The sequence below is a fragment of the Bos indicus x Bos taurus genome, chromosome 14, assembly GCF_003369695.1.
Source record: "Bos indicus x Bos taurus breed Angus x Brahman F1 hybrid chromosome 14, Bos_hybrid_MaternalHap_v2.0, whole genome shotgun sequence".
In the NCBI taxonomy this organism is placed as follows: Eukaryota; Metazoa; Chordata; class Mammalia; order Artiodactyla; family Bovidae; genus Bos; species Bos indicus x Bos taurus.
The window spans coordinates 70,961,902-70,989,613 of record NC_040089.1 but is presented as its reverse complement, the minus strand read 5'-3'; positions in this window follow the sequence as shown (position 1 = coordinate 70,989,613).

The window sequence follows — 27,712 nt, the reverse complement described above, 5'->3', positions numbered from 1 at the left end:
CCTCAGGCTCCAAGCTGGTCATTAACCATTGACCAGAATATCAATATTTGTTGTGAGAAGCAATAGCCCAGGGCAAATCCACAGAAAGAAAACTGAGGGAATAGAGAGCCCAGATGTATTTCTCCTTTTCCCTCTCTTCTCCTGACAATGGTCAAACCTGATCAGAAGCCAGAGAGCAAGAGATGGTATCCATCCAGGCTGACTGTTCAGGCAACTAGCTGCGTGGCGAGGATAAAAAAAGTGGATGCGAGGGTGAAAACAGAAGCATACAGAATGTATAATGGAGAAAGGGATACAGATCCATGGCAGAATCAAGGAGGAAATAATCACATTCCTAGAGAAGTCAGGGGAGAGACAGAGGAGGTGGGTCTTGAAGGACGAGTGTGAGTTTACCTAATAGAGAAGAAGTCAAAAGACAAAGGACGCAACAGATGGGAAAACTGTGGAAGGGAAAAAGTCTAGGTGCCTAACCCTGCTGAAGAGCTGATACGTATTTTTTTTAAACTCTTTATTATGGTGCAATTTTAGATTTACAAAAAGATTTCAGGGAGTGCAGAGAGTTCCCACGCACCCTTGATCCAGCTTTCCCAGATGTTACCATGTTACATGATCTTTGACTTTCAGTAATGGGTTTGTGTATACATATGCAGGTAGACACGTGCACACACACACACACACACACACACAACATGAGACAGACTAGAACTGATATGCTTAAAGACAAGTAGGATGCAGCATAGTGTTTAGGGAGAGCCCTGGGAATTACAGAGGATAAGGATGGACAAAAATTCTGAGATTGCGTTGAAAAGCATCTTAAAATGTGTCCACTTCTTTCCATCCTCAATGTCACTATCCCCATTGAGGCCACCAGCATCTCTCACCTGGATGACCACCACGGCCCCTTCCAATCCACTCTACTCTACAGCCAAGGTGATATTCCTAAAAGACAAATATCATCCTGTCTCTCGTATAACTGGGCTTCCCCAGTGGCTCAGCGGTAAAGAATTTGCATGCGATGCAGGAGATGTGGGTTTGAACCCTGGGTCAGGAGGATCCCCTGGAAGATGACACAGCAATCCACTCCAGTATTCTTGCCTGGAGAATCCCATGGACAGGGGAGCCTGGCAGGCTATATAGACCATAGGGTTTCAAAGAGTCAGACACGACTGAAGCGACTGAGCACACACTCACTCCTCTACCAAACAGCGGTGAGCAGCTCCTTATTGCCCTTAAAAGAGAGTTCAGCTCCCCTGTATGGCTTTAACACCTCCCTTTACTTTCTAGCCTCTCCTAGCCTCTCCTGCCCCTCCTGAAGCTCTCCTCCCCATTCTTTCGGCTCCTCAATCCCCAGAAGCAAAAAAACAGCTTCTCAGTTCCTGAAAGAGGGCAGGTTTTTCTCTCACCTTTCCTCCTCTTCACCAGCCAACTCCATCTTCAGCCCTGACATAACTCACACCTTGTCCATCCCTCACTCCCCCTGTCTCCCCCAAGATCTCTTTCCTCTAAAGATGCTCTGGGCATAGTCCTGTCCCGGTTTTGATCGTCCTGAACTGCAGTTACCAGCCCCCTTGTCTGCCTCCTGCTCCAAACTCTAGGATCCTTGAAAATAGAGATCATGTTTAGTCAACATTATATCTCTCATAAACAGCACAGCATATAGAAGGTGCTCAAAAAAATCTTGATTGTTTGGATAAATCTCTAATGTTGAAATATCAGGCATGGAGACAAGCATCCAGTGAGATGCTTTTGCTGAAATATTCTCTTAGCTAATCAGGAAAGGGACCTCCCGTTCTGTGTCTTGATCCAGCTTGGGCTGGTTAAATCCATAGAATAGGTTGGCCACTGATCTTACTCTGTGTGTACTGGGCACAAGTCAGCATAAGTCACCAGCGGTGACACACAGAATAAGCCTAAGAGGAGATTCACTGAGAAAAGCATACAAGCAGAGCAGCAATGGAGTACTGATAATTCCCTGACATCCCAGAGAGTGTAGTCAGCCCCGAACAGTGGATGCTCTGGGGAAAATGCTCCAAAGAGGGGCATGGACTCCAGTGCTGCTGGAAATATTTACCTAGAAGCTGGGAGGAGGGCAGAGAACACCCCCGACCACCTAACAAGGGAACTTCTAAGCTAGTGTTAGTCGCTCAGTCCTGTCTGACACTTTGTGACCCATGGACTGTAGCCCTCCAGGCTCCTCTGTTCACGGGGATTTTTTCAGGCAAGAATACTAGAGTGGGTTGCCATTTCCTTCACCAGGGGATCTTCCCAACCCAGTGATCGAACCTGGGTTTCCTGCACTGCAAGCAGAGTCTTTACCATCTGAGCCACCAAGGGCAGGGGATCAGGGCAAATATATTCTGGTGACGTCATCTCCTCCTGATGAGCGAGCTCCCTACCAAGCCACCTAATGGAAGCAGGAGACAGCCACCAGGTAATCAACTCACAAATGTGTATCTCCTCACCTGTGACACTCCAAGATGCTGGAAGTTCAGGAAGAAACACAATTCAAGTGCCCAAAATTGTCTCAGCCACTCACTTTTTGGAGTTGCCTCAACTCATCCTCAAACGTGGCAGTCTGGGAGTGAAGCCGAAGCTCCAGTGCTTCGGCCACCTGATGCAAAGAGCCAACTAATTGGAAAAGATACTGATGCTGGGAAACATTGATAGCAGGAGGAGAAGGGGACGACAGAGGATGAGATGGTTGGGGGGCATCACCGACTCAATGGACATGAGTTTGAGCAAACCCTGGGAGATGGTGAAGGACAGGAAAGCCTGGCGTGCTGCAGTCCATGGGGTCTCAAAGAGCCAACGTGACTGAGCAACTGAACAGCAAAAACTGGGAGTGTACAGGATTCCCTTTCCCACACAAACTAGGGATCAGAACACTAGAGGGCCTCCTCATGCACATAGCCGCACTCTCAAGTGGTGTGAATTGAAGGACACAGTTCCAGTTACCAATTGTAGCATGAAAGGTTGTCCCAAAGCTTAGTGGCTAAAATAGCAACCATCATTTTACTATCTCTGGTCATCCTTCAGGAAGGCCTTCTCTGGCTGATGCTGGCTCCAAGTCGCTCAGGCGGCTACAGTCACGTGATGGCTGGCAACGGAACAGCTGGTGGCCAGCCAGGCACCTCCGTCCTCAGTCGTATCCAGGCTTCTCCCTGTGGTCTCTCCCCATGAGCTCCTTTGCCCTTCCTCACAGCACAATGGCCTCAAATCATTTTGAGTGTTTACCCAGAAGCTAAGTGTTCAGAGCAATGATTTCAGTGACCTATGCACGAGCAGCTTCACCGTTTATGACTTAGCAGTGGAAGCTCCATAATGTCACAATAACCAAAGCCATGAGCTCACCCAGATTCAAGAGAAGGGAACGTAGATCCTACCTCTCAGTGTCACACTGCAAGAAGACCATGTGAGGGAGAGATATTGTTGTGGCCATCTTTGGAACATACAGTCCTTTGAAGGCATCAAGAAGGTGCTGGTCCAAAGACAGCTCCCCCACAAGCCATCCACAGTACAAATCCTCCACGGTTAACTTTCCATCATATTCCTACCTAGGCAAGGATAGCCATGGGAGAGGGGTACAGAACATGGGCTCAAAATGAAAGCAAGAAGCCAGGAAGAGAGGAAAAGACTTTGATTCCTTGAGCAACACAGGAAGATTTTTACTTTAGAGCTATCTAGTGTTGTGGAAAGTGAACTGGAGAAAGCAAAACTAAGGTAGGAAAATCAAGTGGGATGCTGTTTGTCATCTTTGCCTCTAATCTCTGTGTGTGCATCTCAGTTCTCTTGTTTTTTAAAAGGAGAAGAACAGCAGCCCTCACCTCAAGGACAAATTGTGAGAATTATTAATAAATATAAGTCTGGCTTCCCAGGTGGTGCCCGTGATAAAGAATTCATTTGCCAATGTAGGAGACACAAAAGACAAAGGTTCGATCCCTGGGTTCGGAAGATCCCCTGGAGAAGGAAATGGCAACCCACTCCAGTACTCTTGCCTGGAGAATCCCATGGACAGAGGAGCCTGGCGGGCTACAGTCCATGGGCTCACAAAGAGTCGGACATGATTAAGCAATTGAGCAGCAGCAGCAAATATAAGTTAATACAAGAGGGTGCTAGGTATAATGCTTGGTATATAGTGTTTTGTACACATACACACACATCTACTTGTTACTACCTATATTCCTAATCTCCATGTGAGAGATGACAGCAGCCTAAATTAAGGAAATGGATACCCTTTAAATATTTATCACTTGGAGGGTGAGGCTGGCTCTTAGGGGGATGGAATCAAGAATGACAACTATGTTTTGACTTTGAGCAAAGAGTTGGGTGATAATGGATAAGAAATAGTGAGAGAGATAGCTCTCTCATACCCAGACGCAAGCCTAAACATTCCTCAGGGCTTGTTTTCAAAGTGCTCTCCTTGGTTGTAAAAGCTTCTGGAAGCTGACAAGTTTCTCAACTGCTCTAAGCGTCATTTCTTCATCTGTGAAAAGGAAATAACAATAAGTGTAAATGTGCACTTAATGTGAATTTAACTCTATGGTCTCAGCAAAAGAGAGAGAATAAGCCTGAGCACAAGAGAAAAAATAAATTATGTCCCCATAATTCAAACCATTCCACTCAGTGAGTGCAAAGCTCTAAAGCAAACATGACGTGGGAGAGAAGAATCTGCTTTTACCCCAGTCGGTCGGTTCCCACTTCTCTTCTACACTGCCTGATTATAATAGTTAAACGTAGATTTTCATATGATATGACCTCAAATAAAATCCAGGACCCATCTTTAGTTACTTGGTTCATTACTCCATTAAAGCAAAGACTCATAACAAAATAAAACATACATAACTTGAATCATTTATTTTAACTTAAAGCATTAGTTGCTCAGTCATGTCCAACTCTTTGCAATCCCATGGACTGTAGCCTGCCCGATTCATCTGTCGATGGGATTCTCCAGGCAAGAATACTGGACTGGGTACCCACTCCCTTCTCCAGGGGTATCTTCTGACCCAGGGATCGAACCCGGGTCTCCTGCAATGCAGACAGATTCTCTACCATCTGAGCCACAAGGGAAGCCCATTTTAACTTAAACAAGTATAAATTTATCATTTTACCTTTTGCTATAACAGTCAAGGCTTAAGAAAAGTTTTTATTTTTTCTTAATATGGTTTCGCTGACTGGAGTTTCCCACTGTATTTCTTGAGTAAAGTTTAACACTTTCTTGTTTACAGTAACAATACACATTTAGAATCAGAAATAACAAGGTCATGACCTAGGAAATGAATGAGGTAGTATGTAGCTCAGATCTGTGTGAATTTCAGAGACACTGTCTGACCCAGTTATCGTCTATGGCCTGTCTCTTGGGGGTGACATCACACATTTCTTAAAATGTGTTTCGTGCCTGCGTACCCCACAGGCTGGTTCCAGTCCTGACTGAGACTCTCCCTTGGTTCAAACACTCTGGATTAAATTAACTGCTGATTTGATACCATGCCATCATATACTTCTCCACTTTCTCTCCTCTGGATTTTAATCATAACTTAGACATCCGAATAAACAATTAAACCACAGGAAGTGCCTCCCCAAAAATGCATCAGAATAAAAGGACTCCATTTCAAATTATCGATCTAATAGACATCTCAGGACATCACTGAGGACACCCAGCCAAGTGTCTTCGTGCCCTCAGCAGAGAGTCAGCGGAACCACCCACGCTAGACTGTCACTTTCCATAAACCTCAACACTCCCCTCTCGACCTCTCCTTGTCACCCCCTCTTTCAGAGCGGATGCTCTGTTTCCACATTCTGGTGTTAAGGACAAGAAGGAAGGCTATGTATTATCCAAGACCTCATGCCCAAGTTGTCCCGGAGGGTCGCTGCCACCCTGGGGTCCTGGGGTCTGTGCTGTCTGCCTGCCTCTCCTCTGGATTCCCCACCTGGGCGTCCAGGTCTTTGCCAGCCTGGCACCTCTCTAGCTGCCTTCTTTGCACACTCACAACAGCCTCCTGAGGCCAAGTCCCAGCATCTTAAGCAAAAGCCTCCTGAGCGGGCTCCCAGCTGCCCATTCTTTTCCCGGCATTGTCACATGCGTTGAGTTTCTCTCTCATCTTCTCAGTCCCTTTCTACAAAAGCTTCAGTGATTCCATGGCTTGAATTAAAGCCCCAATGTCTCCAATAAGACTCAACAGGCCTTTCCCAGGTCACGTGACCCAGGTCATGTGTCCAGCCACGCCTGCAGCCTCTCCACCTCCTCAAGGCTGCTCATCCAAGCCTAAACAATGCACAAGTTTCCCCTGGCCCTTGTTCCAGATCATTCTTTCTGGGACGCCCTTCTCTCCAATCCTATGATGAAATCCTGCTCATCCATCCAGATCCGAGTTAAAAGACACCTTTTCTGGGATGTATTCATTCACTCGTGCATTCCTTCACTAAGCCCTAGTCACATGTCTGGCCCTGGTGTTACCATCATCAGCAGAACTGGCACTCACATTTCACAGCACAGTGAGAGATGCAGGCATCAGACGGTAATCACACAAGCGAGTGTAAGACTGAAACCATGGCAAGTCTGAAAAAGTCACTGCTTCCGGCACAGCAAACACAAGGGGCAAAGGGCTTTGGGAGAGGCACGCCCCACAAATAGCAGAGAGCAAAAAAAAGCCAGGCTGGGAGAAGCCCGCACAACAGTGAGGGGGTGTGAGCGAGCCAGTGAAGCCCAGATCACAAGAGGCTTTGCTAGCCATGAAAAGAAAAAAGAAATATGTTTGTAATTTTAAGACCAGTGGGAAGAAAGAGCAGAGTTTCCAGTGGAAGGATGACTGGATCAGTTTTGCTTTCTGAAAAGATCACTCTCTGCCACCTGAATGGATGCAGAGCCACTGGATAAGGAATTAAGGGTAACTCCTTCACCATCCGGTAAGAGTATGGACAAGAGGCCCAGAAAACAGTCTTGGAGTTGCATGCTTGCTGTGGGTAATCTACAAGATAGACAAGCCACGTCCAGTAAGGGTGACTCCACCTTGTCTCCCCCCGATCCTGAGGACCACACCTCACCCCACCACGCCTGTGTGTGCCCTCCCCAGCTCCAGCATCATCTGGCCTCGTATTACAGAAGGGTTATCATCTCGCTTCCAAGTCCTCTGAAACAAGGAAATGTAGTCACGTATTTCTCTACATTTAATCATTTCATTTCTGCTTTGATTAAGCCATGAATATTTTCTTCTAGGAACAAAGATGTTATGTTAGTTCTTTCTTATATATGGTTCTCATAGTTAATAGACCTAAATATATCTACATTTGTCATTTTAATATCATAATTTTTTTACTTGAGAATTTTATTTGTATGAATAGATTATATGAATAAAATTTGTCTGGATGTGTGAGTATGTGTGTGTGTTTGCATGTGTATTTTGAGAACTAATAATTGCCAAAATACACAAATATACACACTCAAACACACACACACACACACATATATATAGCAGGGGAAAATATGAAGTGCCTATGGCATCAAGCAGAATGTAGGATTCATGACCAGTAACATCGGCATACAGACCAGGAGACACTGAGTCACCGTTTGCCATGGGGAAGTCGTTGTTCCCTTCATCAACCCAATATCAATCCAAAGGAGGGCGTGAAAAGTTGATTGTTTTATTCTAAATCTGAAAATACATATAGCTGATATATATGGGAGGCAGTAAAAAGAAATTCCCAAGTCTTGTCTTTGAGATAAAAGACCTCTGGTGTAAGAAAGTCGATATAGGTACACATTTGCAAAGCAGGAGCCAGTCTTCACCTGACCTCCCACCCCTAACACCACCACCTATTCTGCTCTGCCATTCCTAAAGGGCTTGAGCTCATGAGAAAAGGAGAGATGGAGGAATCCCACCAAGATCAACAATGGAAAGAATGAGCAGTGGGGAATTTGTTACTCTCTTCCACCTCTGACCAAACTAGGGGCTTGAGCGGTACCAGGGCATTCTCCTGTGATGTTCAGTGTCTGGGGAAAAAACAAAACTGCTGATACATTTTCCAGGTACAGTTGGAGAGTGACAGTCTTTGTGTGAGACTTGAAGGAAAACATGCTGGCCTGTGCACACAGACATGCACGAGACAGGGCCCCCACCAGCATCAGCAACGAGCAACTGTAAGAGCCCCTCTGGGGGGGAACTTCAACAGGAGGGAGAGGAGAATGCAGCCACCTGTGGGGCGGCAGGAGGGACGGTTGCTCTTGTGTGATTCCTCCAGGTGTCAGCCAGAGTAGGAAAACAGACGACAGGAACATTGCTGCTGCTGTTGTTGTTCAGTTGCTCAGTCGTGTCCGACTCTTTGCCACCCCATGGACTGCAGCATGCCAGGCTTCCCTGTCCTTCACCATCTCCCAGAGTTTGCCCAAACTCATATCCGTTGAGTCAGTGATGCCATCCAACTATCTCATCCTCTTTCGTCCCCTTCTCCTCCTGCCTTCGATCTTTCCCAGCATCAGGGTCTTTTCCACTGAGCCAGTTCTTCGCATCAAGTGGCCAAAGTATTGGAGCATCAGCTTCAGCATCAGTCCTTCCAGTGAATTTTCAGGACTGATTTCCTTTAGGATGGACTGCTTGGATTTCCTTGCAGTCCAAGGGACTCTCAAGAGTCTTCTCCAACACCACAGTTCAAAAGCATCAGTTCTTTGGTGCTCAGCCTTCTATATGGTCCAACTCTCACATCCATACATGACTACTGGAAAAACCATAGCTTTGACTAAACAGACCTTTGTCAGCAGAGTAATATCTCTGCTTTTTATTATGCTGTCTAGGTTTGTCATTGTTTTTCTTCCAAGGAGCAAGTGTCTTTTAATTTCATGGCTTCAGTCACCATCTGCAATGATTTTGGACCCCAAGAAAATAAAGTCTGTCGCTGCTTCCGTTGTTTCCCCATCTATTTGCTATGAGGTGATGGGACTGGATGCCATGATCTTTGTTTTTTGAATGTTGTGTTTTAAGCCAGCTTTTTCACTCTCCTCTTTCACTTTCATCAAGAGACTCTTTAGTTCCTCTTCACTTACAGACTTCCCTGGTGGCTCAGATGGTAAAGCATCTTCCTACATTGCGGGAGACCTGGGTTCAATCCCTGGGTCAGGAAGATCCTCTGGAGAAGGAATGGCAATCCACTCCAGTACTCCTACCTGGAAAATCTCATGGATGGAGGAGCGTCGTAGGCTACAGTCCATGGGGTTGCAAAGAGTCAGACACAACTAAGCGACTTCATTTTCACTTTCTGCCATAAGAGTGGTGTCATCTGCATATCAGATGTTATTGATGTTTCTCCCAGTGATCTTGATTCCAACTTGTGCTTCATCCAGCCTAGAACAATAGCAGAACAGAAAATACATGAGGACTTCCCAGCCTTCAACATCACAAGAGTGACTTATCCTTCCCTCAGAGTATTTGGAAGTTAGATCAGGAGAAATGGAGAGGAAGAAATTTTGCACAGAGAAAACAATCTTGATACAGTTGAACACTGAACTAATTAAAGCATGAACTGGAGCATGGCCGTTTTGTAGATCTTGATCAAGAAATTCCTGCATTGGCAAGGCTTTATTTGAAAACAAGCTCAAGACTTAGAGGCAGAAATTCAAATCAGTTTAGAGATAAAGCTACTCTTTGAAATAAAAATGTTTGACCATACAGTCAATACCAATTACACACACACACACACACACACACACATATATATATCACACAGCACAGGATAATGTAGTAATTTCCTAGACAAAAATGTTGGCCTGACTGCTTTGGAAGTGAGTGAACGAGACATGAGCATGATAAAAAGGAATGTTTAAAAGGATTATTTAATGGAGAATATAAGCACTGTTTAAAGACGACATTTGGCTTGCCAAGAAAGGCCAGGAGGCACAGGACTGAGCCAGGTGATTCAAGAGTTTGACGTGTCAGTCTGCTAAAGAACTACCCTCCTCACACGACAGCAACTCAAGTGGGAGGAATTAAAAGTGGATTTGCTATTCTAAATTTGAGAACAAATATAGATGATTTATGGGCCTCTCCCTCTCAACTGAGTCCTAGCCCCTCCATAAGATGCACTTTACTTGTTGGCAAAAGAGCCACTTGAGAGAATTACAGTAATCGAATCTGGCTGCAGCCAAAGCAGGCAACTTTGCTTCCAGATCCATTGGAGCCAACCAGGATGTCTTTCCTTGGAGATTTTGAAGATGATAACATGCATGTTAACTATATTCAAGCTATTCTTTCCAGAGCTAACAAAAGAAAGCTGCAAGCCCTGCCCACTTCCCCCCTCGTGAGAAAACCAAAGACCAAAGACCCTTTGGCAAAAACCTGTAAAAGCGAGGCTTTGGTTAGTCGTTTCTCGTGCCAAAAAGCAAATAAGTGTCCCCTCCCACCTCTTTGCCTCCTCCTGTTCTGGCTTCTCTCCCCTGGCAATCACCCAGGATTCACACTTGGGCACCAACAGGGTGGCGAGAGGAGGGTTTTGCGGTGCGGAGGGAAGAGAGGAAGAAGGCTGCCTGGCCGGGGTCAGAACCGGAACATCCATAAAGGTGAGCATCCTCTGCCAGCTCAAGCGCGACTGCTCGGCAACGGCTCCCAAGAACAGAGCAGAAAGAGGAAGGACAAAGCAGCAGAGAGACGCAACGGCTCCCAAGAACAGAGCAGAAAGAGGAAGGACAAAGCAGCAGAGAGACGGGCACCTCCAACATCAAGGTGAGATCAGTCACTCGGATATTCCTTAAAGAAAGCTAACGGGGGCGGGCATGCAGCTCTCAAGGTAAGAAATAGTCCTGGATTGTTGTTATTTATCTGGGACCCCAGGTGTACACTGTAACAGGTAGCGTGTGCCAAAGCAGAGAGCAGAGCCCTTGCCCCCAAGAGTTTGCCATCTAAAGGCACACTTGGGCCCAGTTATTCTCCAAGAATCAGCAAAGTGAAAAATAAACACAGCACACAGAGACACCAAGGAACAGATCTTTGCTGAATGTGTCAAAGCTTTTAAAAACAGGAGGGATTTTCAGAGAGTTGTGGCTTTTGTTCACGTTGCACTGGATTGGAAAAGAGAGAAAAGAGAAGAATCTGCTATTATCAGAAGGATTTAAAGCGGTCTGGACAGGCTACAGCCATGGGCTAACTACAAAGAGACGGCTTTGAATAAGATCTGCAAGATAATGATCTCATTTGGGTTCAAAATAAAAGGAAGTTTAGGAGCTGATTACACGTTAACACCATCAACGCAGCCTTGAGGTTGAACTCCCCAAACAGAAGCCGATCTAGAGGAAGCAGTAAAGGACCGTCTAGGATGAGCAAAGTGATGATTTGACCTCTGAGCAGGGCTGACCCTGACATGACGCCCAGATGAGGTCACTGGGACGTCATGTGGCACAGTGGTCAAGATATCAGGCTCTGGACAAAAAGCAGCAGATCATAGGTCAGTTCTCTGCCCGCCACTGGCTTGAGATGTTAGTTTATTTCTCTGCTACAGTTCCCTCATTTGTCAAAAAAAAAAAAAAAAGAAGGGAGAGAGGGAGAGAGGAAAGGAAGGTGGAAGGGAGGGAAGAAAGAAAAAGAACAGGAAAGAAGCTGCTAATAACACCTACGTTTACGGGAAACTGTAGACTTAGCACAACCATAGAGTGATCTGTTATTACAAGGGAACCTCAACACCCTCCCAGCCTCTCCGTCCCCCATCATTGGAAGTCTGCTTCTGTACCTGGGTCTCCCCCAGCCCTGCTCCGGAGGCCCGGGTCTGGGAGCCTGCCTCGGTGGTCTTCAGAGTGGGAAGCAAGCCTGATTAGCAGAGCCGTGCACTCCATGAAAGAACCCTCACCGAATCTGCTTTGGTCTTCATTTTCCTGTTAGTGGAAACGCTCCCATATTTACATTTCTGCAGGAAAAAAACAGGACCAGGATTCACAGTTCCCAATTTGCGATACTGATTCCGTGTGCTAGGATGGTTCATGATTAGCTTCCAACAGTTTTAAAAAGGCTTCCTTCTCTATGACTTTGAGACAGTGGGAGTGGGCACACAGCCATGTGGTGGGAACATTCTCACGTGGGAAGCCTTGAATCCACCCCCTTGACCCTTCCTCCAAGGGTATCCTGCCTGGTCCTGGCCATTCTACCCTCCAAGGCCTGAGCCTTGGCCCTCTGTTGGCAGGACCCCCAGGATGCGGCCCAGCCCCGGGCCTCATACACCTGTCCGGACACTCTGCATTTCTTGGGATCCCATTTGAGGGGCACCTGCAATCTCTGCTGTCCCTTAGGCAGGGGCCTTCTCTGTGAGCTGAGCCTGCAGGGGGACCCGGTCTGCCAGGATTTCATGCCAACCCAGACCTGCTACTGGTCACCTGCTCCACCAGTCCCCCAGGCACCCGTCCTCAGCTCATCCACGCCCCACCGCCCCTGCCTGCCTCAGCAGACACATGTCTGATTGAAGCAGGGAACATGCCCCAGCAAGACATCTTATTTACCAAACCCTGGATCACATATTACCTCCCATTTCCTTCTCCTGACGACTCACTACCACAAGAGGAATGCTGTATCAACAGAAGATGAGCTCCAGCTCTGTTTTCTCAGGTAACACCACCCATGGCTCCAGTGTTATTAAAGTCACTGGTGTTGACTGGGGAGCCCTGCGATGGTAGTCTCTGATGCTGCTTGCTATTTCTCCCCATGATTGCGCCCTTCCAGCCCGCCTAGAGTCCCAGAAACACACCCTCCTCATTCATGCTACATGCTGTCTTCTTCCTTCCTTGTTATTGGATGACTTTTCACTTGGCCTTTTCTGCAGATCAGCCCCTCAGAATGCCATCTGGAAGAATGGAGAGTGGAAACACACTGCTTTAAATTAAAAAGCAAAAAAAAAAAAAAATGTAAAGAGAGAGAAAGAGATTTTTCATCACCCTGAATTAGACCCAATTTCCCATTCTGTCACCACTCTCCCAGGGGCTGGCACCTTCTTGAGAAGCTGTCCCTATTTCTTCTGACTGTGACAGAGGGGGGCAGGGAGAGAGAGAGGGGGGAAGTCATCCAATGCCTTGGATAGATTTGGCTGGATTGATGTCATTGCTCATTAAGGAAACAGGCAATCTGCTTCTCATTCTCATTGGAGAAAATAAATCTGCACAGAACCCAGCCAAATAATGTGTAGCAAATGATCAATGTTATCTGAGGGAGAAGATGATTGATCCTTTATTTCTTACACCGTCTCATGCATAATGCATCAGCTCCACGATGTCCTCAGCTTGCCTCAGGACCTAGTTGTGATGTACCGTATTACCATGCACGACACTTACTCTGAATTTCTACTGACAATCTCCATATCCCTGAGCTAGTGGCAGCCAGGAAGGCTTCAGAATTCAAGAGTCCCTGATAGTGGCATGTTGGATTTTTTCACATCCCTTCCAGGCCTTTTTACAAACACATGCATGACTCATGGAAAGTCACGGGGACTTCATGTCTCCACAGCCTCTAATACAAAACAGAATTGGAAACGTTATGAGAAAAGTACGAATCTTTTGAGGAGTCAAAAATGAAAGAGATGGTAACAAGCAAACTGAATCATGTTTACTTTGCACAGTGATGATTAAGTTTCAGAGGATCAAGGTATTTGTGATTTTGGTGAAAGTTGGTGCCTTACATGTTGCGTTTTAGGTTGATATTGTTTTGCAACCATTGCTCCTCACTCATTAAAACAATGATAGTGACAATGATGATAACGATGGAACTAGTATGTAGACATGTATTTGACAGGCTTTGAGTCCAGCACTAAACACGTGTTATCTCATGTAATGAAAATTGAGGCTCAGAGAATGTAATTAACATGCCCACAGTTCACAGCTAAAAACCAAGAGATTGCAGAGGCAACACTACTAATCTGTACATGTGAATGCTACCAGAGTGGGACTGGGGCCAAAATGGAAAAATCAAAATGGATTATCCAAGTGTAATTGTCATCTTCAATAACTAAGCTGGCAGAAGGCTTGGTGTATCTAGCAAAATGCAGAGAGCTGCTGAGCTCTTACTATGAGCCAGTCATCATACTAGATTCTTTACATAAATTTCAATAGTAATAATAATGTTAAAATAAATAAGCAGTCAGTGGAGTATAATGTCATCCTTCTACTGGTTATTAAGTAATTGCTTCTCAGTTTCAAATCACACATCTCTGTTCCACTCTCCATGCTGGGGCTGAGACTCATTTCCGCGGACCTCTTTTCTGCTTTGCCAGCTGCTGCCTGTTAGGCTCTGCCCATATAGGGCACCAGAGAGCGACTTGCAAGGCTGCAGGAGGAAGGGGAGATGTGAAGCTTCTGTTTTCTTTCCTGTGCTTGTCAGCATCAGTTCAGCAACACTTCCTAGCGCTGGTGGCGGCAGCTCATTCCAGCTTGCGGTGGAAGTCTCCATCCCAGTAGCAACAGTGAGTCAACCACGTAGTTTTTCTAACACCTACAGAACCAGACGCATGATGCTGCCCTCCTTCAGCGACCCCCCCCAGCCACCGGGCACAGCCTCCCGGGAGGCCCACACCCAAGCTCCGCAGGGCCCCTCCTCCAGTCTTCTGAGTTTTAAGAAGTCCAGCTTGTTCCTTTGGTTTCCCCAGCCCAGGAGTGGTAGCTGCTTCCTGCATCATCACCTCCATGATTTCTAGATATTCATTTTTAACTTTGTCATTTGTCCAATACCAGATTACCAACTCTTATATTAAACTCTTTCTGTTTATACAACTGATACAGCTGCCACCTCCTGACTGGAACCCGAGTGGTACAACTCTCAGTTCAGAGAAGAAAGTAAGTTGCTCACATTCAGTGCTGAGTTGATTTAGAGGAGTTGAGGTGAAATCAAACTCTTGGGCTGTCTGGTTCTCCAATTCCCCAAAATGCTTCCCCAAACAAGGCAATGGTATCTATTTTTAGCCTAATAAACATCTGGAATCTGTGTAAAATGATGGCATTGCATGCATTTCAGTTTCTTATCAATATTGTATTGATAAAAATAATGACTATCGTGTCTATAAAGTGGATTCCACCACACTGAAATGCCTTGTGCAGTGAGTTAGTCTGCTTCTGTGTTTAATACAACTCCCTCTCAAGGTCAAGAAAATGCCGTGCAACCCTCTATCTCTGTGCCCAGTGATCACAACACCTGCACAGTTCTAGCTCTGAAATGAAAATTTGGGCAGAGAACAAGAAATGAGCTGTAACCCAAGCCATCTTAAATCTCAAAGTAAAAAAGACATCCAAAATCTCAAAAAGATCTTGGTAGATTTGTCACTTCTATCTAGCAGGACTCCATGATGTAATGTCAGATACCCCAGAGACCAAGACAGTGTAGGGTTCAAGGGCCTACCACATGCACTGAAATGGAAAGTGACCTCAGAACCACCAGGGCAGCAGGGTGACTGTTACAGCTACATCTGCTCTCTGAGACCTACTATGGTTGACGGATGCAAAGCCTAAGAATATTGGGAGTTCAAAATCTACACAATCAGAAGCCAAGGATCAGAAACGGTTCCCAGAAGAGAGCACTCAGGCCTCTCCAGGACATGATATGTACTAAAGTGAGCTCTGTTTATTTAGGCAAATAGGCCTAGAAATATTTACAAGTCTCATGTTAACCCAGGTCCACAGCATGCATATTAAAATGAAAGCAGAAGTTTTTATGCCACTTGAGATTGAGATCTACACTCACAGACATACACACACACACACAATTTCTCCTCAGAAAATTTTGCTGTTTTCCAAGTCAGGTGCATAATATTAGTTGTTTTTTTTTTGTTTTGTTTTTGCTTACTGTGTGTTAAAGTGTAAATATAATGGGAAAGACTATCTTTTCTCTATATATTTACAAATTCACCCAAAGGTCATATTGCAGTGAGCCCATTTGAAATATATGACCAACACATTTCTAGGAAATCCTGACAAAGCCCATGGGATATAATGAGTAATTTGACCAACCTGGCGGCCTAAACCACAGTGAAAGGTAGAGTGGTGGCCTATAGAGAAAAATTGTCACCCTCCTCCGATGTAATGCTTCATTGTAAATAAGTGCCCTTGGCAGCAACTACCACAGCATCACACATCCAGCGGATACCTAATAAATACTGGTTGCCTCTGATAACGCTGACAGACCACAAAGGCATTATAATGAATAGTGGGTGGTAAAAATATATATAGGTAATGGTTTCGTAGTGGTTGTCTCTTTCAACAGCAGTTTAGAACAATCCCGCTATTATGGTATAGAGAGATAACACGAGGCGTGAAAACTGAAACTCCCTCATCTTGTGTCACCTAAGGAAAAAAGAACAAAGATGAGGCCACAAGTTTCCTTTTAGTAACGTCAAAGAAACGTCAAAGAATTCACTGCTCATCTGGAGGCTGTTCTCAAGAATCTACACCCTTTAAATTCAGAGGCAATTGGGAAATAACCACCCATTGTAACCGAGAATGGTAAAAGTCAATATAGAAGAAATACTTAATGGTCAACATAATTAGTGGTCCTAAGAGTCCATGTTGTAAATGTGCTGCTGCATGGACTTGGGAATTCACCAAGCCCAACAGCTAAGGGATAGAACGTAGGGAATTGAAGTCAGAATGTAAACCAACCTTATTTATCTCATCTGTAAAGAAGAGGAGTATCAACAGAAGATGATGTGTAGTCAAGGAAAAGGAAGGCCAGAAATAAACATGATTTGAAAAGATATATGCACCCCAATGCATATTTCAGCAGTATTTATTTATAACAGCAGGACATGGAAGCCACCTAAATGTCCATCAGTGGAGGAGTGGATAAAGAAGATGTGGTACAGATATACAACAGAATATTACTCAGCCACGAAAAAGAATGAAATAATGCCATTTGCAGTGACATGGACGGACCTAGGGATTGTCATACTGAGGGAAGTAAGTCGAACAGAGAAAGGAAAATACCACGCAATATAGCTTAAGTGTAGAATCTAAAAAATATAGTGCAAATGAACTTATTTACAAAACAGAAATAGAGTCACAGAAAGCAAACTTACAGTTATTAAGGGGATAAGTAGGGAGGAGGGATAAATTGGGAGACTGGGATTGATATATATACACTATTATACATAAAATAGATAACTATTAGATAACTAATAAGAAGCTACCTCATAGCACAGGGCACTCTACTCAATACTCTGTGATGACCTATATGAAAAGAACCTAAAAAAAAGAGTGGATTTATATATGTATATAGGCTTCCCAGCTGGCACTAGGGGTGAAGAACCTGCCTGCCAGTGCAGGCGATGTAAGAGATGCCAGTTCAATCCCTGGATCAGGAAGATCCCCTAAAGGAGGAAACAGCAACCCACTCCAGTATTCCTTCCTAGAGAGTCCCGTGGACAGAGGAGCCTGGTGGACTGCGGTCCATAGAATCGCAAAGAGTCGGACATGACTGAAGCGACTTAGCATGAACACACACACATATGTATATACCTGATTTAGTTTGCTGTACAGAAGAAACTTACACAACATTGTAAATCAGCTATATTCCAATAAAATTAACTTTAAAAAAGGAAAAGGAAAGCCAAAGAATATGAATTCGTAGTGTTTATCCAATAGTGAAGTGAAGTGAAGTGGCTCAGTCGTGTCCGACTCTTTGCGACCCCATGGACTGTAGCCTACCAGTCTCCTCAGTCCATGGAATTTTCCAGGCAAGAGTACTGGAGTGGGTTGCCATTTCCGTCTACAGGGGATTTTCCCAACCCAGGAATCGAACCCGGGTCTCCCGCATTGCAGGCAGACGCTTTACCATCTGAGCTACCAGGGAAGACCTCTTTAGTGCCAGCTGGGAAGCCTATATACATCTTTATCTCCACTCTTTTTAGGTTCTTTTCATATAGGTCATTACAGAGTATTGAGTAGAGTGCCCAGTGCTATATTAGTTATCTAAGAATTATCTATTTATGTATAGTAGTGTATATATATCAATCCCAATCTCCCAATTTATCCAATAGTGAACAAGAGATAAACATTGTATTCAGTTCAGTTCAGTCGCTCAGTCGTGTCCGACTTGTTGCGACCCCATGAATCGCAACACGCCAGGCCTCCCTGTCCATCACCAACTCCCGGATAGTATATCATATTATAGTTTCAAAATTGCTCTGATATTCTATGCTGCATTTGATCTTAACAGTGCCATGTTTAAGCTGATAGAACTGACATCTGTAGATGAAGTATTAAGAGATTTGGAGAGTTCAATGACTTCCAAAGAGATAGAGATAACTGAAAAAAGCCTATCTCCAAATTAAGGACTGTCCCTCTGTCCCTGAGCCCAGAAGGCCTTGTTTAATGCTTGCATAATACTTTTCTCATGATAATTTTAATAGTCTTACATGCAGTGACATTTTCAGAGTAGCTATTCTCAGAACAACTTTCTTTCATATGTGCATGGACTTATGTGTTTCTCACACACCAGGGTGATTGCACTAATATTAACGTACCTTTACAGCCTGGGCTTTGAACTGTTTATTTAATTTAGTTACAATTTTTTGGTATTGACCATCTGGTGACGTCCACGTGTAGTCTTCTCTTGTGTTGTTGGAAGAGGGAGTTTGCTATGACCAGTGCGTTCTCTTGACAAAACTGTGTTAGCCTTTGCCCTGCATTGTTTTGTACTCCAAGGCCAAATTTGCCTGTTACTCCAGATATCGCTTGATTTCCTACTTTTGCATTCCAGTCCCCTATAATGAAAAGGACATCTTTTTGGGGTATTAGTTCTAGAAGGTCTTGTAGGTCTTCATAGAACCATTCAACTTCAGTTTCTTCAGCATTACTGATTGGGGCATAGACCTGGATTATTGTGATATTGAATGGTTTGCCTTGGAAATGAACAGAGATCATTCTGTCATTTTTGAGATTGCATTCAAGTACTGCATTTCGGTCTCTTTTGCTAACTATGAGGGCTATGCCATTTCTTTTAAGCAATTCTTGCCCACAGTAGTAGATACAATGATCATCTGAGTTAAATTCACCCATTCCAGTCCATTTTAGTTCGCTGATTCCTAAAATGTCGACGTTCACTCTTGCCATCTCCTGTTTGACCACTTCCAATTTGCCTTGATTCATGGACCTAACATTCCAGGTTCCTATGCAATATTGCTCTTTACAGCATCGGACTTTACTTCCATCACCAGTCATAGACACAACTGGATGTTGTTTTTTGTGTTGGCTCCATCTCTTCGTTCTTTCTGGAGTTATTTCTCCACTGATCTCCAGTAGCATATTAGGCACCTACCGACCTGGGGAGTTCCTCTTTCAGTATCCTATCTTTTTGCCTTTTCATACTGTTCATGCGGTTCTCAAGGCAAGAATACTGAGGTGATTTTCCATTCCCTTTGCCAGTGGACCACATTTGGTCAGAATACCAGACACCTGACCTGCCTCCTGAGAAATCTGTATACAGATCAAGAAGCAAAAGTTAGAACTGAACATGAAACAACAGACTGGTTCCAAATAGGGAAAGGAGTACGTCAAGGCTGTATATTGTCACCCTGTTTATTTAACTTGTATGCAGAGTACATCATGAGAAATGCTGGGCTGGATGAAGCACAAGCTGGAATCAAGATTGAAGAGAGAAACATCAATAACGTCAGATACACAGATGACACCACCCTTATGGCAGAAAGCGAAGAACTAAAGAGCCTCTTGATGAAAGTGAAAGAGGTGAGAGAAAACGTTGGCTTAAAGCTCAACATTCAGGTAACTAAGATCATGGCATTCAGTCTCATCATTTCATGGCAAATAGATGAGGAAACAATGGAAGCAGCGACAGACTTTATTTTCTTGTGCTCCAAAATCACTGCAAATGGTGATGGCAGCCATGAAATTAAAAGATGCTTACTCCCTTGAAGAAAAGCTATGACAAACCTAGACAGCATATTAAAAAACAGAAGCATTACTTCGCCAACAAAAGTCCATCTAGTCAAAACTATGATTTTTCCAGTAGCCATGTATGGATTTGAGAGTTGGACTATAAAGAAAGCTGAGCTCTGAAGAACTGATGCTTTTGAACTGTGGTGTTGGAGAAGATTCTTGAGAGTCCCTTGGACTGCAAGGAGATCCAACCAGTCCATCCTAAAGAAAATCAGTCCTGAATATTCATTGGAAGGACTGATGCTGAAGCTGAAACTCCAATATTTTGGCCACCTGATGCAAAGAACTGACTCATTGGAGAAGACCCTGATGCTGGGAAAGATTGAAGGCGAGAGGAGAAGGGGACGACAGAGGATGAGATGGTTAGATGGCAACACCAACTCGATGGACATGAGTTTGAGCAAGCTCTGGGAGTTGGTGATGGACAGGGAAGCCTGGCGTGCTGCAGTCCATGGGGTCACAAAGAGTTGGACATGACTGAGAGACTGAACTGAATTGAACTGGTCATTTCTGACTGCCTGTTGTGTGTACCAGAAGTGGACTAGATGCTGCATATAAAAGAGGTGAATAAGCTGTGTGCTTTGATTTTAAAAAATGACATTTCTTGTATTTTTCCTACTTTTAAAAGCAACTTAGGTGTTTTTTATAATTTTTGAAACACATAAAATATATGAAGAAGGAAAAAATTGCCTATAAACAACCGCCAAATGTTAACTATTAATACCATTAACATTTTGGAGTATTTCCTTCTCAGTTCAGTTGAGTTCAATTCAGTCGCTCAGTCATCTCTGACTCTTTCTGACCCCATGAATCGCAGCACGCCAGGCCTCCCTGTCCATCATCAACTCCTGGAATTCACACAAACTCACGTCCATCGAGTCGATGACGCCATCCAGCCATCTCATCCTCCGTCATTCCCTTCTCCTCCTGCCCCCAATCCCTCCCAGCATCAGAGCCTTTTCCAATGAGTCAACTCTTGGCATGAGGTGGCCAGAGTATTGGAGTTTCAGCTTTAGCATCAGTCCTTCCAATGAACACCCAGGACTGATCTCCTTTGGAATGGACTGGTTGGATCTCCTTGCAGTCCAAGGGACTCTCAAGAGTCTTCTCCAACATCACAGCTCAAAAGCATCAATTCTTCGGTGCTCAGCTTTCTTCACAGTCCAACTCTCACATCCATACATGACCACTGGAAAAACCATAGCCTTGACTAGACGGGCCTTTGTTGGCAAAGTAATGTCTCTGCTTTTCAATATGCTGTCTAGGTTGGTCATAACCCTCCTTCCAAGGAGTAAGTGTCTTTTAATTTCATGGCTGCAATCACCATCTGCAGGGATTTTGGAGCCCGCCAAAAAAATTAAGTCTGACACTGTTTCCACTGTTTCCCCATCTATTTCCTATGCAGTGATGGGACCAGATGCCATGATCTTCATTTTCTGAATGTTGAGCTTTAAGCCAACTTTTTCACTCTCCTCTTTCACTTTCATCAAGAGGCTTTTTAGTTCCTCTTCACTTTCTGTCATAAGGGTGGTGTCATCTGCATATCTGAGGTTATTGATATTTCTCCCAGCAATCTTGATTCCAGCTTGTGTTTCTTCCAGCCCAGCATTTCTCATGATGTACTTTGCATATAAGTTAAATAAGCAGGGTGACAGTATACAGCATCTTCCTATTTGGAACCAGTCTGTTGTTCCATGTCCAGTTCTAACTGGTGCTTCCTGACCTGCATACCGATTTCTCAAGAGGCAGGTCAGGTGGTCTGGTATTCCCATCTCTTGAAGAATTTTCCACAGTTTATTGTGATCCACACAGTCAAAGGCTTTGGCATCGTCAATAAAGCAGAAATAGATGTTTTCCTGGAACTCTCTTCCTTCTTCCATCATCCAGCAGATGTTGGCAATTTGATCTCTGGTTCCTCTGCCTTTTCTAAAACCAGCTTGAACATCAGGAAGTTCATGGTTCACATATTGCTGAAGCCTGGCTTGGAGAATTTTGAGCATTACTTTAGTAGCATGTGAGATGAGTGCAATTGTGCGGTAGTTTGAGCATTCTTTGGCATTGCCTTTCTTTGGGATTGGAATGAAACTGACCTTTTCCAGTCCTGTGGCCACTGCTGAGTTTTCCAAATTTGCTGGCATATTGAGTGCAGCACTTTCACAGCATCATCTTTCAGGATTTGAAGTAACTCAACTGGCAATGGCACCCCACTCCAGTACTCTTGCCTGGAAAATCCCATGGATGGAGGAGCCTGGTAGGCTCCAGTCCATGGGGCCACTAAGAGTTGGGCACGACTGAGTGACTTCACTTTCACTTTTCACTTTCATGCATTGGAGAAGGAAATGGCAACCCACTCCAGTGTTCTTGCCTGGAGAATCCCAGGGGCGGGGGAGCCTGGTGGGTTGCCATCTATAGGGTCGCACAGCGTCGGACACGACTGAGGAGACTTAGCAGCAGCAGCAGCAGCAACTGGAATTCCATCACCTCCACTAGCTTTGTTCATAGTGATGCTTTCTAAGGCCCACTTGACTTCACATTCCAGGATGTCTGGCTCCATGTGAGTGATCACACCATTGTGATTATCTTGGTCGTGAAGATCTTTTGTACAGTTCTTCTGTGTATTCTTGCCATCTCTTCTTAATATCTTCTTCTTCTGATACCATTTCTGTCCTTTATGGAGCCCATCTTTGCATGAAATGTTACCTTGGTATCTCTAATTTTCTTGAAGAGATCTCTAGTCTTTCCCATTCTGTTGTTTTCCTCTATTTCCTTCTAGTGTTTCATGAATAAGTGTATCTGCCTATCTATCTAAATGTGTATGTTCTTCTCTATAATATTTTAATGCAAGAAAGGAAATTTTTTTTCTTTCCTTTCTTTAACGTGAATTTTAATTCACATTAAAATTTGTTTCTTCCACATTCCATTAAATATGACTTAGCCCTTAACCTACCTGAATTGGGGGCTGGCCAATGACTCCTTTGCGACTATTGAAGACCTCAAAGGCTTTTGCAACCTAGGAAGGCTGGGAAAGCTTCTGACCTGAAGCTGTGGTCCCAGCCCTCACAGATCATTCAGTGGTGGAGCTCCCTGGGGTCAGGACACACAGGGGCCTAATGTTCAGGCTTAGATCTTCAAGGTCCCTGCACACCTGTGGGGCTCTTAGAACAGAACCTGGGAACAGAAACCCATCACTTGATTCTTCCATCTCTTAGTCTTAAGAAATCCAACTCTCTCCCTGGGTCTCTGTCACCCTTGAATCCTCTCTTCACTCCAATCAAGCAAAAGGCTCAGTTTGCTCACTCTTGCTATGACTGAAATACCAAAGACATCAATCCATTTTGGAACAGGGGTCTCCAATCTCACAAGCCTGGCTGTTCAGCAGTGAGAGGGTAGGGGAAAATTACATTTCCATCCCCTTGGTAATGATTATTCAGTAGGAAAAAGACAAGGTGCTATTTAACTTATTAATTACATATGCTATCAATATTGCTCTCTACCTGTATTTAAATTTAAACGATACATAAGCACACAGTTTTGTTTCTTGCTTTTTAACTTGATGCCATATCATGAACATAAAACCCACACTTTAAAATACTTTAAAAGAATCAGAGTTTTCCTACTTTTTGATGTTACAAAGTGTTCTGAAATCAACATTTTTGAGCATAAATCTGTTCAAATCTATGATCAATTTTTAGAATAAATGATGGGTTTCTGCACTCAAGGAGTTCACTCTGGCGTGGTAGGACAGGAAGACAATGAGAAAGAGTTTGCATGTGGGTGGTGGATTGGACAATGGAAACAGAATACGGGGCATGAGGTGACAAAAATGAGAAAGGCATTGGCAGTGGTGATGGGTTTGACAGGTTGTGTTTAGACCTTCTTCCTTAAGTCCTCTGACAGTCAGTGTGAACCTGAATGAGTGGTATGGTCTAAGCCCTTACTCCCTAAGAGTGGCGTTAGACCAGCAGCATCAGCTACCTGGGAACAGCTGTAAATGCAGAATCTCAGACCCCACTCTAGACCCTGATAAACTGTTGATGGCATCATTGTTATCCTAGGTCTTTGTGTTCTAGCCAGCTGATAAGCCTGCATACTTTTCTTACAGCCCAATTTCCTTTTCCAACAAACAAGAGCCTGGGTTTGAAAATGCATGAGCAGTCATTGCTATGATGATGATGACTGTTATTACTATTACCTTGATTTTATAGTGTGTATTTTCTTTTAAGAGCTGAAAAGGCTTAAGAAATATTATATCACTAATCCTTACAGTATCATTGTGAAATAGGTAGGTGGTAAATATAAACAAGTGTCAATATTACGCTAAATCATACTTAAGTATATGGTGTGAAATCCTAAGTGATCCAATGAAAGGGAATATCCTTTTGCTGCAGCTGAAGTATTTTATGTTTATATCTCTTATGTTAAATCTCCAAGTGATTGAGCTTGGTGACCCATTCTGTTTTTTCGCCACCTCTCCTTAAATAACATTCCTTTTGCATTTATGTGAAAAGAAATGAGATATTTTGAAAAAATTCTAGGTCTTAAGGAAATTTTACAAACATGACTTTAGCAATGCCCATATGTAAGGGAAACAGAGACACTTAGAATTACAAATACAACTGAAATCAAAGGCTGTAATTTAATCCAGCCAGCTTCTATATTGACGCGTTACTGAACTGAGTCTGACCCTTCTTATCTTCTTGTCAATCACTATGCCAGATTAATTCCAAACTTTGGTCATTTTTTTCCCATCACATTCATTAATTTATTATTTATCTTTAAAAATAATTAATTAAAACCCTAAATACATTTTCTTTAAAAATAAATGTTATCTTAGTACCACAAATAGAAGACCAATAAGTTCTACTTGGTATAAGATAAAGTATTACAAAAAATGAACACCATAAAACCAAACTAACTTATTAAATTCTAGTCTTTATCCTTGGAGCCTGAGGCTTGCTCTCTCTTTGTTAAAAAGAGAGATTTAGCAAGTACTGGAGTGGTGTGAAAGATAGATTGGCACCAAACCGAGACTCTTTTCCTGAGGTAGTTAGGAGAATTAACAGAGTTACTAAGGGATTATTTTTCTGACTTTGTAATTTAATGTTATTTAATGCCTAGACATGTACTACTTTAAATAATTTCCCTAAACGCCCCTAATTTTGAACATTAACTCTCAGAAGTAATGAGAGTGCCCTACCCACAATTTCCCCCATTACTTGTAAATCCTCCAGCTAAATACTTCCTGCTCTGAGACAGGGTAAAGCTTCTTTCATCTGATATGACTTCTCTGACCGTCTGAATCTTTTCAGCCTTTAAGACTGACTCTAAATACCTCTGGGTGAGGCTCCTTGATTTGCTAGGTTTATGGAAACCTCAGCCTCTTTTAAGTTCCTTTTACAGCATTCACTTCGTATGTATCATACACCAACTTAATGGGTGATTGAGGATCTTCTTGTAGGGGAATGTGTTTTCATTACCAGCAGGTGGGTAAGCTTTCTGAGGGCAGCAGAATACCAGAAGCTCCCTCTTGGTTTGGTGCCCTTGCAAGGAACAGGTGTTCAGTCAGTAACTGTTGCTTTGAGATGAAATTTCTCTGACTCTGCTCTATTTGTGGTTTGAAAATTCATGTGCTAACAGCGACTGTATCTACAGGAGATTGATAGCTCCCAGGGTTCCTGATTTACTTTGCCACTGTCTTCAGGGCCGTTGCAGCAGAAGTAGAAAGTTTCAGCAGCCTAATTTGTGCTTTGACCTGAAAGTCATAGTTTGTGCTATTTGTGACATTCTTAGGGACCTTAGAGAAGCCGTTAACTCAGATAAGGTAAACTCAACCAGATGGAAACCTTGGATTTGGATTCAACCTACTAGCCCAGCCATTAGAATTCATAGAAAGCATCCCTTAAGAAGAGGCAAAGGAAGCATCTTAGACCACCTGACACGGTTTTCATTATTCAGATCATCACATTATAACTTCTTCCTTCAGTGCGCAATACTTTTCATATCCTCCCTACCATGATATGATTTTCAGTTTCATCCTTCCTTTTGGGTTCTATTTACCTGGTTGATTAACTGTATATGTCTCATATCCTTAAAGGCAATTGTTTCTAACATGTGGATGCAATATTCCCTGTAACATCCCCAAATTTACAAACACACTGAAATCTTGATATTTCACTTGGGTAAAACTGAAAGTATGGAGATCATTATCTAAATATCGATAACTTTCCCTGTTTGAAATCTTTCCATTGTGTAAGGTTATACTTAATACAACTTTTAAGATATTTGATGGCTGTAAGGACTTTCTTTGGGAATATACACTTATTCTGGAGGCCTTATTTCTGACTAGAAGCTTTTCAAAATTTTTTTTCAGAAACAGCTACAGTACATTTTAAACAACACAGAAAATTACTATAAAATACTGGAACACACATAGGAACAGAGATGTCAGATTCAACCGAGCAAATCCATCGTTCCTTCTTATTTTTGGTTAGAGGTGTTGAAATTGCATAAAATTGCCTTGATTTGTAGGAATATTAAAGGGTTAATCTGTTTCGTTTACTTAAATATTCCAAACCACGATGAAAACATTTTTGCACCTAAGAGGAAAGATTGTGGGTGAAAAACTGAAGATACATGATTTATCACTCCCCTCACAAATAAAATTTATTCATTGCATCCACCAGCCATCACACAGATGGTCAGAAAATTGGCTTTGTGTAGGGATGTGGATTCAGGCATGAATATTAATATGAGACAGATGTAAACGCATATTAATATGCATTTGCTTTGCATGGACTGACATTACAATATTTTCATTAAAGAAACTGCATTTGAAAAGAAAGTATAGGTCACCTTTTACAAAGCATAAAATTGTATGGTAGAATATATTTGTGGGCTCTGAAAAACTACTGTTGATAAGAAAGGAAGAATGAATACTGAATCTGTAGTTGGATGTTTACAACATAGCCACAGAGGCATCAGAAAGATTTTGCTCCTCTTATTACAATTAAACTGTATTTTCAAACTTCAGCCATATAAGGTGCAAGCTGCCACTTGAGCAATCTAGGGAAGCAAAGCCCTGTTTGGATATGATACAGGGACTAGTATAAATTATGAGGAGTCTGAGATAAGCTAAACTATCTAGAAAGATCCATTCACATCCTAAGACACAAATTTTCAGTGTGTGGTTGCCGTAATGGCAGTGATTCATAAAAATATAAGATTTATGCAGGCATGGTACTTTGGGAATGTTTTTTCGGTGCAGGACAGCATTTATGCTCACATCAGCGCCAGCATCTGTGCTGTTAGTATCTGCTTATGGTAGCATTGTGCTTCCTTTCCAAGTGGAAGGAGAGAACGTGACATTGTAAAAAGCTATTCACAGGCTTGCTGCTTTGTACTCACAAACCATTCACAGGGTGGTTTGCCACTAAAATATTGCTTACTGGAGAGAACAGCAGCTTTCTTCTGTTTGCGAATCCCTTTAAACTGCTGTGTTGGCTCTTCAGACAAACATGATTACATCCCAGCACATGAATGTGCAAGTTAATAATTATAAATGATCTGTTATTGATTATTCACTTCAGTGACTTCACTAATCCTTCCAAAACCTCCATGAAGCTTCTGAATTCCATTCTCCAGCTCTGATTTCCTCCTGACTTTGTCATGCCTTTCTAACTGCCCATTCAAAAATTCATCTGGAGGTCCAGCCATATGTCCACAAATGGAGCTGACATCTTCCCCTACAATACACGGAGTAGTGGAGGGAGCATAGAGCCTTACCTAGGGTCAAGAAGCTTTGGGTTCAAATCCTGATTC